Here is a 12,272-nt window from a genome sequence, read left to right on the forward strand (position 1 = left end):
GCTCAGAATGGGCTAGGGAACAGAAAGGGATAGAGCTCAGAATGGGCTAGAGAACAGAATGGTATAGAGCTCACAATGGGCTGGGCTAGAGCACAGAATGGGATACAGCACAGAATGGGCTGGCCTAGAGCACAGAATGGGCTACAGCACAGAATGGGCTGGTCTGAAGCATGCTAATCAATAGGCAAAAGCCACCACCACACACATGATTATTAGCACACTTCAAAAACATTAGAAAAATGAGCTGCAAACATCTAACTTCATACAAATTGAATTAAGAAAATTACTCTACCTGCAAATTGTAAATCTTTATCACCAGTTTTGATGTCATAAAGTTAGATTGGTGAAATAAATCTGCCGAATGAGTGTGTGCAGGTGCTCACCTCTCTGTCTTCCCTGTGGTTATAGGTACTTCATGCCTTGGTGTGGAAATGATTGATATCAGTGATTGTAACTCAATTCTACATCAGCACAGAGTCATCAGTCTTCTGGTTCTCTTAAAAAAAAGCCTGAGTAATGTTCTATTGATGTTCCGTGGAGTTTCTCCTTTCTGATGTTATGTATTATTGCTGCAGCTTCTTCTGAAATTGCAAAGATTTTCATTGTTTAAAAAGTGAATTATGCCTCATAGCTTTTGCTTTACTGCTTCCCCAATTGCTTAGCAACAAGTCTCCAGAAGCAAATACAAATAATCAAACAAAACAAAACAACCCCTACAGTGTATTCCTTCTTTCATGTCATGCATCAGCTGCACCTGGGGTACAACACCATCAGCCAGCTTAACACTAAGGGTACATTTGCTCCTTGAGAGCAGCCCTGCAGAGGGTCTTGGGGGTGCTGGTGGACGAGAAGCTGGACATGAGCCAGCAGTGTGCGCTGGCAGCCCGTAAGGGCAACTATGCTCTGGGCTGCATTAAAAGAGGAGTGGCCTGCAGGGAGAGGGAGGTGACTGTCCCCCTCTACTCAGCTCTTGTGAGGCCCCATCCGGAGTACTGCATCCAGGCCTGGGGCCCCCAGCACAAGAAGGACGTGGAGCTCTTGGAAAAAGTCCAGAGAAGGGCCACCAAGATGATCAGAGGCTGAAGCATCTCTCCTATGAAGAAAGGTTGAGGGAACTGGGCTTGTTTAGCTTGGAGAAGGCTCCAGGGAGACCTCATTGTGGCCTACCAATACTTGAAGGGAGCATATAAATAGGAGGGGGAATGATTGTTCATGAGGGTGGATAACGATAGGACAAGGGGGAATGGCTTTAAACTGAGACAGGGGAGATTTAGGTTAGATATTAGGAGGAAGTTTTTCACTCAGAGAGTGGTGACGCACTGGAACAGGTTGCCCAGGGAGGCTGTGGATGCCCTGTCCCTGGAAGCATACAAGGCCAGGCTGGACGTGGCTCTGGGCAGCCTGGTCTAGTGGTTGGCGACCCTGCACTCAGCAGGGGGGTTGAAACTCGATCATCTCTGAGGTCCTTTTCAACCCACGCCATTCTATGATTCTATGATTGATTGGGTCAATCCCAATGTTCTGTAGGGTCTATTTATGTCAATATTTAACTACTGCCTCTCTGCATCTTTGATCTACGTAGTTCTAGGGCTACAACTTTATAAAGACCAGCTTCCACATTCAACATTTCTAAGACTGCTACTGTCTTCCGGTTTCTCCTTCTCAACTGAAATCTGCCTGGTTCAGAACTTGAGGTAGGTCAGACTTGCACAGGGTTGAAAAAAAAACTTATTTACCGATCCAACTAGTGAGTACGCACAACACTGGAAACAGAGTTCTATGGTTTTCAAACACAGTGTCTTCAAAACAAGTGTTAATGATGTTATTTTAGAGTTTTTTAAAACTGACACAGTGATGGCCACCTTGTAAGAACTGTTTGTACCTAGACAGCTGCCTCTTTCTTTGGCTTAGAATATAAATGATTGACTCCAATACCCTGAATTGACAATTGTTATATGCTAGATGGAACATTAACAGGTATAAAATTCTTCAATGTAGGTATTCCCTGCTCCCAAAGGAAACTGAATGAGGCAAGATCTACTGAGTGATGACCATGAACAAGAAGCACAGGGAGAAATCAGAGAAAAAAAACATCCCAATAGCATGAGAAAATAAATTACTACTTCTCATAACAACACAACAGGTCACACTGGAACACCAAGGAGGTGCCAGACCTACACTGCCAAGGGGAAAGCAGTGCATTACCTAACGCAATTTTCTGTCTTTAATTTTAATGAACATCAAGCTGTTATGTCCAACAGAATGCATTCCCAAATGGGAAGGCTAAATAGGTTTACAGAGTTATATCGGTTTTAGAGTGCACTGAGTCAGATGACTTCCAACAGAAGCTAGTGCAGCTCAGTCAGCCTTCAATATAATTCAAGAGATGCACAATAGAAGTACAACAAACATGCAGCGTGTGCACCCTGTCCAGAACACCTGTACATTGCTTTAATAAGGTAGGTTCTAAGTAGAGTGAATCTTTGGAATCACACCGAATAGGGCACTTCCTGCTCTCTGGGGAATTAGAGCGCAGCAATTTATTGAGCTTTCTAACAAATAATCAACTACTTTGAGGCAAAATTAGGCAATTTTCTAACAATGAGTAAGCATCATGGATAAGGGTACTTGGCATAAGTGTTATTTCCTTATCAACAAGGCAATTTTAGGCAACTGGCTACTGCAGAAAAGTGACTAGAAGAAGATTGTGAAGAAAGAGAAGAAGAACAAGGAGAAAGAGAGAAAAAGAGAGATTTAGAGGTAGATGTATTTCACCACTCCTGGATCCACCATTGTCTTGAGTCTGGAGTTTTGTTCTGTGGCTGGAGGGTAGACAAAGGTGAATGTGCGTGTTCATCGTTACATAGTCCAGTTGGTCTGAGACTGTCCCACTTGTGTCCAGAAGACTTGGGAGTTTTTGAGCAGGATCTCTGGTGGTCCTGCATCCTCCTTTTCTGATGTTAATCAGCCACTAGGAGACATTTGGGGCCTGTCCTTTTCAATATCTTTATTGATTACCTGGATGAGGACATTGAGAGCACTGTCATTAAGTTCGCAGTCAACACCAAGCTGGCAGGAAGTGTCGATCTGCCTGGGGGTAGCAAGGCTCTACAGAGAAATCTGGACAGGCTCGATCTCTGGGCTGAAGCCAATGGGATGAGGTTCAACAAGACCAAGTGCTGGGTCCTGCACTTCAGCCACGACAACCCTAGGCAATGCTACAGGCTTGGGGCAGAGTGGCTGGAAGACTGTGTAGAGGAAACGGACCTGGGGGTATTGGTCAATGCTCAGCTGAGCATGAGCCAGCAGTGTGCCCAGGTGGCCAAGAAGGCCAATGGCATCCTGGCTTGCATCAGAAATAGTGTTGCCAGTAGGAGTAGGGAAGTCATTGTCCCTCTGTATTCAGCACTGGTGAGGCTGGACCTTGAGTACTGTGTCCAGTTTTGGGCCCCTCACTGCAAGAAAGACATTGAGGCCCTGAAGCTTGTTCAGAGGAGGGCAACAAAGCCAGTGAGGGGTCTGGAGCACAGACCTTATGAGGAGCAGCTGAGGGAGCTGGGATTGTTCAGTCTGGAGAAGAGGCGGCTCAGGGGAGACATTATTGCTCTCTATAACTACCTGAAGGGAGGTTGTAGTGAGTTGGAGGTCGGCCTCTTCTCTCTTGTAACTAGTGACAGGATGAGGGGGAAAGGCCTCGCAATGCCAGGGGAGATTTAGGCTGGACATTAGGAAGTACTACTTTTCTGAAAGAGTGGTCAGGCGCTGGAATGGGCTGCCCAAGGAGGTGGTTGAGTCACCGACCCTGGAGGTGTTCAAGAAATGTTTAGATATGGTGCTGAGAGACATGGTTTAGTGGTGTTACTTGTGGTAGGTGGATGGCTGGACTGGATGATCTTGTAGGTCTTTTCCAACCAGCAGACTCTGCTTCCAGAGTGAGGGTCCACAGATCCTACAGTTTCTAATTTGGGTCGTTAAGGCTCCATTCTTTCATTCTCAGCCAGTCGTTAAGCTAGGTGTCTGAGTCAAGAAGTTCCCTGTACAGCCCTTAAGGCTCCATGCTGTAAGGCTCCATGCTGTCTAGTTGGTTGAATCAAGTTCCTTGTAAGACTCAGACAGTTTGCTAGTGGCTGAAAATTATAACAGCAGCCCCCTATGATATTTCAGTCTAATGAAGAGTTTCTGCTATTCAAGTGGCAAAAGGCAGTCAGTTTTCATGCTGGAATCCCCTGCCCCTTCAGCCCCGACTCTCTGTTGTCTATATCAACTATATTCACTGCTTCATTACACATCCAAACATTAGCTAAAAGCCTGAAAGTGGATTTTTCTATTGTGGAGAAATAAAGCCATTTCACTGAAAACTCATCACCATTTCCAAACCAAGAGAGGTCCTAGAAGGTTGTATATATTACTAAGGAGCCCACATTTCTGGTTTTTAAAGGCCTTTGACTTGGCATTTTGGATACAGCTATCCCATCCCAGCTAAATGGCATGGTGGTGCCTTTCCAGCATCTGACAGGCAGCATTTAAATAGCTTTTGGGAGCAGTGGATTCCTTTCCCAAATGAGTTGTTATCCTTTTCTCATTTCTACAGTTCACACCTTATATGCTCAGGTGTGTTTACCATGTCCCCTCAGAGTGGTACTTGCCAAGAAAGAGGGAATACCCAAATATGCCGTCTGAATTTGGGCATCCTTACAGGGAAGTATGAATAACAAATGGAATACTGAAGATCTAGGAAGATAAAGGAATTTAAACAAAGGAAGACTTTCATATATATTGGGACTTACCCTGAAGAGTAGAGTCCATATTTATTTACCTTAGAATTTCTGCTGATTTCCTCTGAATTCATTCAAAGTGCTCAGTGCATTGAATGCAACATTCATTGATTGCCACAGTGTAAAAAATGAACAATAATTGTAAGGGGCTATGATGTACAGCCAAACACCAGGACATAATTAATTGCCATTTGTCAGCTGTACTATCAGGTCTTCAATGCAGGGGCTGAAATTTTCCTCTCCTGCCTTTTTATAGGTATTATTAGACATATTCAAAGGTTAACTCATGCTTCAGCTTTTCACAGTGAAATAGTTATCATGTCACCCGTACTAGCCTATACAGGATGTTCAATAAAAGGTTGGGCAGAGTAGCAGCTCAGGGCTATGCTGTTATTTGGTCACAAACCCTATGTATAAGACATTCAGCTTCTGTCCCTTCAGAATCGAGACAGAAAACACATTGTACCTTTGAGTCATTACCTGGTTCCAGTTTTCCCCTTGTTCACACATAGAGCATCACTAATTGTCACACTGAGCAAGAGCAGCCAAGAATTCACCTGTCGCTGCAAGAAGATCAAGAAAGCAGCCCTCATGAGGCCATGACTCAGTGGGATAATGAGCATGTAACAAAACAGGAAAGGAGAAGAGCCATATAGAGCACACCTGGGAGCATGAAATATGTCAACTCATGATTATGCAATGATGCTATGCTGTTCGCCACAGGTACAAGTCATACTTTATCTGAACTTACATAGGTCTACAGAACAGAGGTGGCAGTTGTCTGAATTTGACTGGGATCTCAGCTTACCTGACTGTAAGTGGAGACAATCACTGCCCCTCTATTCCTTGCAGTATTTCAGGGCTGAGATCTGGTGCAGACTACAATACGATATGAGGTAAATGGAGACCAATGAAGCCCCTAGACAGATGGACCTCTCAAAACCTGTACAAAGCTAGCAGAAACACAGATGAGGGATGCAGTTTGCCTCTGTTCATTCTGTCCACTGCATCTGGAAAGGTCTCTGCATATTTATGCAAAAGTATGTGACAACCAAGGATGTCTTCCAGAGCGTATTACTGCAAGTCTGGGCACAAACAGCTCTTCCCAGTAGCAAACGGATTTCTGCACTGAGACATCCCTGCACATCTCACATACAAGGCAAAGCAAACCAGCATCCTACCCAAGGTTGTGTTCTCTAACATTTTTCTACATTCTCCTTTGTGGGTAAGGGACAGAGTAGTTTATTCCAATAGCTTTCTTTGATGACACAACATTCTTTCAGATCAAAACCTGGAAGAATTCCCGCTCCAGCTACATACTACACCATAGCATTCATGCAGCATTGTGAATGCCTTGCACCACAATCACATCTATGGAAAGTATACCTGGTGGATATGGGCAAGACAATATCCGAAGATAAATTATTTCCCAAGAGAAAATTGCAGTCTATACATATCACTTCTACATGGAATTGATTCTCTTCAGTACCATGCGGGGAGGCTGGCAAAGAGTACCTTGGTGGGCTAATAAGTGTAATTACTCTGTGCAGATGCCTTACAAACTGATCCAGCCATTACATATATACTTGGTTAGGGTCATGGGTAGACCCTTCTTCCTTTCTTCCTCAACCCAAGAACTCCTTGTTGTCTTTCATGTTTCTTCAGCACAATAAACAAGCCTTGGCTTACGGCAGAATAGGGCTTCTTATCCTAAAAGATCAGAACACAGCAGAAGAACAGCAACGCCCAAAAGATATTTCCAGGTACCCAAGTATTGCTCCCTCACATTGAAACAAAGACTCCTTTAGGACATGCCAGGCTCCCCACACAGCATTGCACAAGATTAACAGAGATATAGGGAAGTTTCACATCAAACTGAAGGCTCAGAGGAAGCATACTGAGGAAGCTCTGAAGGCACACTGAGGCAGCCAAGCACAGACAGTCATAGGCAAGATCTCCTCACTCTTTGAGCCACTGGGGTGTTCTGGGCTGGAAGCTGTCTAAAAACTGTAGCAAATGACTACCACAGCACTAGTAAGTCATTCACCACATCTAACTTGAAGATCAGCCACTAGATTTGGGAGACTGAGAAGAGGATGGACAAACCTAGAAGAGATTAAGACATACCTCTTCTGTCCTACCAGTGCTTAGGCTAGGTTGTGTCTTAGCTCAGGATGAGAGAAGGAGGGGGGGAACCCACAGCTATTGCCCTTATTCTTTGTTTCAGAACGTACCCCACTGTAAGTATCAAAGCTGGGTTAGTCATTCAGAAGAAATCTGTAATCTGTTCATTTCAACCCATTTCTATTTCATAACATACTTCAACTATGACTTTCATTTTTTTAGATTTTTTACAGTTACACTTCTGCAACAGTCTGTCTCAACTTCTGCCAGGGTGAAGGATGCTCATGAATTATTTACTGTGCAGTACGTAAAGTGTGATTTGTCGTCAAATCTCAGAGGTGATGTGGAGGCTCATGGGTCAATTACAAAATTAAAGGAAATTCAAATTTATTTTGCTAACTTTTACCTTAGCACTTTTGCATGAGACTTTAAGATTCTTTACTTCGTTCATGTTCTCAACCAAAAGGCCTGGTTCATCAGTAAATGTAGAAAATTAATTACAAGGATTGTAGAGCACTCTCCGAGACACATATATTGAAATACTCCTTTATGTGTGCTTCTATTCTAGATGTGATTAGTGGTCCTTGCCAATCAGCAGTTTTACACATGCTTTGAAGTAAAAATGGGTGGCAATAATTCTACATCTGATTTTGTCATATTTGTATCCAAAATATGAAAGTAATTTGCCAACAATACTGAAAATACATGCACCTCACAAGCCTTTATTTTTATAAGCTATAAAGGGTAAATCCATCAATTTCAACATTTATTTAGTACATTACTTTTTTGCCATGTTGCAATCATAATCATAAAAAGTGATTGATGTACCTCCATTTACTGTTTCACGCAGGCAGATTTGTTTGCTAAGCTACTAACGCTCTTTTTATAGGGGGATATTTTATTAGCACATGATTCAACAAAAAAAAATCTATTCATATCAGAATTGGAATTGCAATGTGGCTTAAAAATAGCCTCAGACGTCAGCAGTGTGTATGTTAAGAGTTGCACCTCAAACTTGTACCATACTTAGGCCTTCTAAGAACCCATCATATACACAATAACTTTCTTCTTGTTTCATATATATATATATAATGGCTGTGCCAAAATTCAAGAATAATCTTCCACAAGTTATTTATTTTTTCTGTTAACAAGACAATGGATCACGCATCCAGTTTTTATTGCATATGTAAATATAACTGTGAGAGATAATTTGCAGATTCAAAGAAGGACAGCAAATAATTACGATGATAAAATAATGTTGGCAAAGGAATTTATCAAAGCCAGTTTACTACTCAAGGTATCAGCAAGTGATTCGAATTTGGGCTAAAGCAATACAGGTCTAACAAATTATATTAATAATTATGCCCTAATTTCATGGCCATTCATGTAAATGGCCAAATTTCCATAGACAGCAACCGGGAGCAGAACAAATAGTGGGTCTCACCGTGCACAGCAGTACACCATCTGAAAACTGTAAAAACGAAGAATGGGTTGATTTTCATTTTTCATCTCCCTGCACACAAAGGAGAAAAAAAGAATGCCCCCAGTGTCTTTGCATTGAATGTTGATTAAGTCAAGGGCAATTCAATATTGTGCAAGTTACAAGTTATGTCCCTGTTCATTGCAGAGGACTTGGACTAGATGACCGCTAAGGGTCCCTTCCAACTCAAACGATTTGATGATTCCATGAATCTAGAAGTGATCTAGTTTTTTGCTTTCAGAATACGCAGGGTGAAGTTTAGCAGGTGATCCAGCAGAGCTGGGAGATGAGCTGGAGCAACAGAGCCCATGGTTCCAGGCAGAGGATACCGTGCTGTGATGTGGGCACTGGCCCTTCAGCAAGGCTCACAGAGGACAGAACAGGAATTGGGAGAAAACACAAAAGAAACACTCTGTGGACTGACAGCACTGAACTACAAGGGAGAATGGAAAAAAGCACTTTTCCTGTGGTGATGTGAGACTGGGATTGAGAGGCACAATCCCAAATTCTCTAGTTTAAACCACTGGAAACCCCGCAGAAAGCATGAGCTAGACCATGTGCTATAGTGCAGAGTGACTGAATCAGCCCCCCTCCAGCTAAGCCAGCACTGCTCCAGGCATCACAGTAGCCTTCTCCTATTCACTCTAGCTAGGAATCTGAACTCTAAAGCCTGTTAGTTTATGCCAAATAAACCCATCTACTCTGTTGATCAAAGCTTCCAAACTTTGAGCTTAAATTAAGTCTCACCTTTGTATTTTCAGAGGCTGATGAGCACTACCAGAGGAAGCCGGAGGAGAATAAACCACTGTTCTATTAAATAAGAGAGAACACTCAGTATATTTGTGTCTCTCCAGTTAATGCTGTGTAGAAGCATGCGGGCAAAGGCTCGACTTTCATTAAAAGCACTGCACCAAAGTGGAGCTTGATCTATTATTCAATCAATGCTCTTTTGAAGTAAATGGTCATTTTACAGCAACCCCTTTTTCTTCTTTTCTTTTTAATGCCAATTCAGCTGTGGAGCAGGGCACTAACCATTCCTGGGCAGTATTCATTCACTCCTACAATAAGAAAGCAGGGGAAAGAAAGGAACTGGGTATTTATAGAGCTACAGAAGTCACCTTAGCAGAGCCTTATGCACTTTCTATGGGTACTTAGATAAAAGGGCTGTGTTTTAATATATACATGAGGATGAGACTGCAAGGAAGGTATTTATGCTTCTGGCCACATTAAAAGTCCACTTTATTTTAACCTGGGGTGTCCATTCCCTCATAAAGCTCCAAAGCTCTGCTTCTGGTCTCTGCCCACCGGTTTTGCTGACAATAGAGGCCTCACAGATGTACCTGCCTGCACCTTTCCACAAGAAGAGAAAAGCTGCAGGAATGGAACAGCTGGAGCCCTGACAGTGCAGGTACCACGCAGGGACAGCACACAGACAAATCAATGAGGAGTTTGCAGGTGTCTGCAAGACAAAGGCTGCTGCCAAACAAGCCTCTGCTGGAAAGGAAAGGCAAGTGGCAAATGGCTACGTATTAAAGAAATAGGCTGGCGACAGTATAAATTGCCCTTTGAAATGCGAAGGACAAGAGCTGCATGTGATAGAGAGGTTGGTGGGGTGGGAAGGAAAGCAAAGCAGCTTTAGGCAGCAGGAGAGTTCCTTGGCTGTGAAAGAGAGAGATGACATTGTTGATGCGCACGTGAGCAAAGGCAGGAAAGCAGGAGATAAAACAGGAGACAGTTTTTCAGAAATAGCTGCCAGCCAGAGACAAAGGACTGGCAGGGAGGTGTGTGAGTGCGTGCACATGCAGGGAGGAGGGGGGGGGGCTTTCAGTGACTGCACAGCAGTAGTTTTTGCAGACAAATCATTCTGGAGGATGATTAATGCATAACCCAAACAGTAACGCCACCTATTTGAAAATGAGGGGAGTTTCAGACCAAGAACAGCAGCGTACATCGGATCCTGTCCCAGAAGAGCCCAAGCAGCAGCATCACTCTCCACCATTAGCCAGGAAACGCCCCTGTCTCTAGTCTGCACTTGCTACCAGCAGAAGACAAGGCAAGATTGGGAACTGAAACCTTGTCTACAAAAGTCAGTAGGAAACAACACGTTAACTTCTGCTGGCTTTGGATAAGGCCTTTGTAAGGGACTAGATGGAACATATTGTGATGCTGGCTAGGAGGGATGTGGGGTTCAAACGCGCTAGTTAATGAACAGACACAAGTCTTAGACAGAAAGCTGTCTAATATCATAATTTTGCAAGTTATCTCTGCAGGCTTTGGCTCATGGCACTCCACATACCCCCACCCACACGGTGTTGGCCTAGTAACAATCAGGCAGAGCAGACAGATGATTCCTGATTTGGGACAGCATTTGATCACAAAATGAGTGGCTGAGGCTGGAAGGCACATCTGGAGATGGTACAGCCCAAGCCCCTGCTCAAAGCAACGGCAGCAAGAGCTGGTGGCTCAGGGATGCATCCCTTCAGGGTTTGAATAGCTAGCTCCAAGTATGGAGCTATTCCATGTTTACATGGAATTTCCTTCCCCTTCATGCCCACTGTCTTATGTCCTTTCACATGGCACCACTGAGTGCAGAGCTGTTTTCTCTACAACACCCCATTAAGTGTTTGTATACACTGATACATTCCTCTGGAGCCTTTTCGGCTCTACATTAAACAGCTCCACCTCTCAAATTCTCTTACCAGAGATGACAACTCCTTCACTTCAATTTTGGATTGTGTGATTTACATATTCAGACATAATTAAATGTGCTTTGGATTTCCAAACCTCAGTAAGTAGAATTTTCTTAACAGGCCATCCAGAGGAACTTTATTTCCATGTACATTTTGGTATGGGTTCACCAAAGGACTAGTCTTTTTTTCTTCTTAACCTTTTGGGTGGATTGGGAGGTTGGAGGCTGCATTTGCAGAGAGCTGTTGTTTAAAGCTTTCAGACTCAGGACCCAGCAGAACGCAACTTCCAATCATTTTTATGTAAGCATTCCCCATTTTACTTTTGTATTTGGGTCAACAAGACACAGAAGAAGAGAGAGATTTGCAAAAACTCCGCTGAAACACCAGCACTAGGGACAATCTGCCCAAAGAAATAGCTGTAGCATTTTCTCATACTCTGTGACAACCTCTTACCAGACTGCTCCAACTTGTTCCAGTTACAAAAACAAGCTGATAAACAACTCGTGCTGATTTTATTGCCCCAACTTTAATAAAGCATTGACAAGCTTGCACTAGTAATTATTTAGAAACTGCCTCATGGTCAGGTTTTGTAGCTTATTGTTGCTGTATGTTTTTCAGTTGTCAACAACTGAAAAAGGGCCAGTATTAAAATACCTCCTTGAGAGTCTCTTATCATGCAATGTGATATAAAAAGAACTGGAAAAAATAAAGATTTCATTGCATATTTATGCCTTTCAAATTCTCAGATTACTGAAGAACAGGAATAGATGAGCAAAATGGCATCCTCATTGTGCTGCTCCTTTTATCACTGGGATGTTCAAATCAGACAGTGGGATGCATATGTACATCTCTTTTTAATAAATGGCTGCTCCTTCTACCTTACCACGTTACATAGCATCTGCTTTACAAGACTTCCTACCTGTCACAACATAACTGGGGACAAGATTTCAGATATGGGTTAGTTCAGGGCTGGAACAAAGCAGCATAACAAGATCCAGAGGCTGGGATTCTGGGAGTTAGAAAATATTCGGGGAAAAAGAAAAGATCAAAATGAGAGGTTTGTTAAACCACAGCCCATGACGAAGTGTGCCATGTGGTATCCTCTATCATTTGAAGTCTTTCAGACTTTTCTAAAAGATATGGTTATTTTTACAACTCCAGCAGAAAATGCAGATTATTTCAGAGAAAATCCTAGTAACATTT

At 43.0% G+C, this 12,272-nt stretch overlaps 1 long non-coding RNA gene across 2 annotated transcripts in view; it reads right to left on the reverse strand.

Annotated features, from left to right (window-relative positions):
- Window positions 1-344: 344 nt before the first annotated feature.
- LOC110391081 overlaps window positions 345-12,272 on the reverse strand; it is a 67,515-nt gene continuing 55,587 nt past the window's right edge. For both annotated transcript variants that reach the window (XR_002433968.1, XR_002433967.1), the window contains exon 10: window positions 345-581. This is a non-coding gene — a long non-coding RNA (uncharacterized LOC110391081). The remainder of the gene's footprint in view (window positions 582-12,272) is intronic.

Source organism: Numida meleagris, unplaced genomic scaffold (genome assembly GCF_002078875.1).
Source record: "Numida meleagris isolate 19003 breed g44 Domestic line unplaced genomic scaffold, NumMel1.0 unplaced_Scaffold293, whole genome shotgun sequence".
NCBI lineage: Eukaryota > Metazoa > Chordata > Aves > Galliformes > Numididae > Numida > Numida meleagris.